General features: G+C 38.7%; 1 pseudogene; it reads right to left on the reverse strand.

Moving 5' to 3' along the window:
- Positions 1-2,416: 2,416 nt before the first annotated feature.
- LOC111147746 lies at positions 2,417-2,666 on the reverse strand (annotated as a pseudogene).
- Positions 2,667-3,729: the final 1,063 nt, after the last annotated feature.

Raw genomic sequence — 3,729 nt, forward strand, 5'->3', positions numbered from 1 at the left:
TTCTGTAAAATTCTTTATAAACTTGAATGTTTTAGACTATTTCTGTACCTTCTCTTTATTCATTCATTCAACTCTAAAATTTTTACATAGCATAAAATCTCATGTGCAGCGAGAGATTGGTGAACAGCTTGGAGAAGCACTTACCAATGTCCCAACCATTTACATACTCTCCACAGCCTTTTACCATTCATCTGCATCCAAACAGTTGTTTGCAAGAAAATGCTGAAAATATGAGTTACTTTTTTCCCAGTACATTCATTATAACTTCTCAGAATATGTTACCATGGAAGATTTCATGTGAGAGAAGGAGGCAGAGAAGAAAGCGAGTGAAAGGGAGGTGGGAGAAAGATTAATCAGGTTAATAGCAAGAAAAGAAAGAGGCATTATCCAAATAAAATTTTGCAGAAGTTGACAGGGAGAAAAAGGGAGTTGGTAACAACTCATCTACAAGAAGGTCTTTGGCTCTAGAATTATCTTACTACAGTCACTTCTTAGACTGCCTCTAAAGGAACTAATTATGTGGTTTTCTTAGGTCTGAACAAATCCTTTTCCATACTGCTTTTTATGGCCAACTGTAGCATGAGTCAGAAATTCCAAGAGCCTGATAATCTCTATCCTTTGTAGCACCTGTTCCAACTTTATGTTAATCATTGGTGGGTAATCTTTAAAGCTGAGAGCTACACACTTCCTACTGTTATATCTAAAAATCGATAGGATACCAGATTCAGTGGATGAGATCATCATGATCTGTATTTTTAGACATTAATTTTGACTTCAATTTTTTCAGGAAAATAGATTCCAGGGAAAGCATTATTTTTCCTTTAAAAGTCTTAAACATACTTACTGATATAAAAAAAAAAGAAAAGAAAAAATGTCCTGCAAAGACAATCATTTTATAGCAACTTCAGGCTGCTGATACATTCTAATGATCTTTATTAAATGGGATTTCCTTTCACTGTGGTCAATTTGTTTTTTTACTGTTAGTGGTGTAATAAGGCTGACAACTACAGAGCAGCTTAAATTTTTATTCAGAAGTATTACACCTAGAAAGAAGGGATTTTGAGTTGTTTTATTGTGGTAAAGAATAGAGAAAGTAAAATATTACCATTTTAGCTATTTTAAGTGTACACTTCAGTGGCTTAAGTATATTCACAATGTTATATAACTGTCACCGCTTTTCATATCTAGAACTTTCTATCATCCTTAACAGAAACTCTGTACCTGCTAAGTACCAATTAACCATTCCCCTTGACCATCAGTTCCTGGAAATTTCTTTCTTTTTTTTTTTTTTTTAAGATTCTATTTATTTATTCGACAGAGAGAGAAAGATCACAAGTAGGCAGAGAGGCAGGCAGAGAGAGACGGGGGGAAGCAGGCTCCCCGCTGAACAGAGAGCCCAATGTGGGGCTTGATCCCAGGACCCTCAGACCATGACCCGAGCTGAAGGTAAAGGCTTAACCCACTGAGCCACCCAGGTACCCCAGTTCCTGGTAATTTCTAATCTACTTTCAGTCTCAATGATTTTGCCTGTTCTAGATATCTCTTACCAGTGGAATCACACAATATTGGTCTTTCTGTGTCTGGCTTATTTCACTTAGCATATTTCATGTCATAGGATGTATCAGAATTTCATTGTTTTTTAAGGCTGAATAATACTCCGTTGTATGCATACACCACAATCTGTTTATCCATTCATCAGCTGATGGACATCTGGGTTGTTTCCACCTTTTGGGAATTGTGAAGAATGCAGTGGGTTAAAGCCTCTGCCTTCGGCTTGGGTCATGGTCCCAGGGTCCTGGGATCGAGCCCCGCATCAGGCTCTCTGTTCAGCAGGGAGCCTGCTTCCCTTCCTCTCTCTCTGCCTACTTGTGATCTCTGTCTGTCAAATAAATAAATAAAATCTTTCTTAAAAAATAAAATAAAAGCATCCTGAATCAAGACAAGTGGGAAACCATCCCAATAAACACATTTGGGATTTTAAATGCATGTATGTATATACATTTGTATGTATACGTATCTTACACTTGTCCCTGTTGCTGGTACACAGCTCCCAAAGCCCTTGGAATTTTCTGATAAGAGAAACAGAAGGATCTTTTATTATAATATTTGGGGTCTCTTATCCTCAGTTCCTGAAGTCACTTTTGAGCCATACAGGTGAAATGGATGTCTTGTTATTCATAATAAGCCCTTTTCAACTACAATGGAGTTTATCAGGTGACTTTTAGAAAACCCCTAAAGATGAAGGTTGGGGGTGCTGGTTGTCAGGAGAATCGATCATGTGATTAGAGAGTTGGACTTCTCAGTTCCCCCCACCCCCACCCTACTCCCAAGAGAGGAGTGTGAAAAATACCAAAGTCTTAGTCCACCCACAGAATCCAGTTTTGTTCTTGCAGTGCAGGTGCCCCTCAGGATGCTTTTAGTGCTGCTTTCATCTGAAGGGGCATCCTTCTGCAAGCCTTGCTTTTCCTACTGCAGGTTGGTAGAGGACAGTGGAATAGCCAACACAAAACTACTGTTTGTGCATGGCTGAAGATGGTGGTCATTTGATACCATCCTGGGTATTTCACATCCATGACATAGGACTTGGGGTTTTGCAGCAGGCGCTTCTTGTGTTTCTTCTTCTTCTCTTCTAGAGAGGGATGAAGGAGATCCTCTGTGAGAGGCATGTTCTTGTGAGGGAAGTCATCACTGTTGGAAAATAGATTTTGTATTATAAATCACAATATCACACCTCCCCAATGTAGGAGGCCATCATACAGTCCCATTAAAGGCCTGGACAGAATTTAAGAGGTGAAGGAGGGGAGACTTTTCTCCCACAGACCCTGGCTGTTCTAGCTGGGCCATTGGTCTTCTGCTCCAAGGCTGAGACTTCCACCATTGACACTCCTGGTTTCTCGGTCTTCAGACTTGGACTTGGAGCTACATCACTGGCTCTCCTGGGTTTCCAGCCTGCTGAGTGAAGGTCATGGGATTTCTCAGCCTCCATAACCACATGAAACAATTCCTTACTTTAAAAATCACATATATAGGGGTGCTTGACTGGCTTAGTCAGTAGAGCATGTGATTCTTGATCTCAGGGTCATGAGCTCAAATGCCATGTTGGGCATGGAGTCTACTTAAAAAAAAAAAAAAAAGAAATGTGGAATCTCAGGTCCCACCCTAGACCTTCAATTAAAAAAAAAAATCTATATATTGATATAGAAATATGCTGCTATCAGTTCTGTTCTCTGGAGAACCCTGATTAATATGCAGCTCAGTTATTCAAAACACAAAAATAAAAAACAAATTGGAGCCAGGGATAAGAGAACTGTATGGGAAGCAATTCAACTTCCGGCAATGTAAGGCTAAGAACCCTAACCAATCTGAAGGTATTAAGTCTTTATTTTTCATCTTTTAGTATGCAGTCATTTGAATCACTTCTGTACCAGTTGCTGAAATTACTCATTTAAGGAGAGCTAAGTCTGCTCCATCTAAAAACAGAACCCACACAAGAGGAAAGATGGTAAAATCTTTCCAGCACTTGGTATGAAAATATTTTAAATATTTATCATTTGGTTTTATACATGTATTTTAATATTTTATATACTGCCTGCATCCTTCATGCTTATCTACAACTGTGTACAACAGTAATTTCATTGATCACAGATGGACAAACTATGGTCCATGGATTGTGTTTAGATGGCCAAGGTAGAAATAGTTTTTACATTTCAAATGCTTTTTAACAAATCA

The sequence above is a fragment of the Enhydra lutris genome, unplaced genomic scaffold (assembly GCF_002288905.1).
Source record: "Enhydra lutris kenyoni isolate GAN:26980312 unplaced genomic scaffold, ASM228890v2 scaffoldscaffold17, whole genome shotgun sequence".
In the NCBI taxonomy this organism is placed as follows: domain Eukaryota; kingdom Metazoa; phylum Chordata; class Mammalia; order Carnivora; family Mustelidae; genus Enhydra; species Enhydra lutris.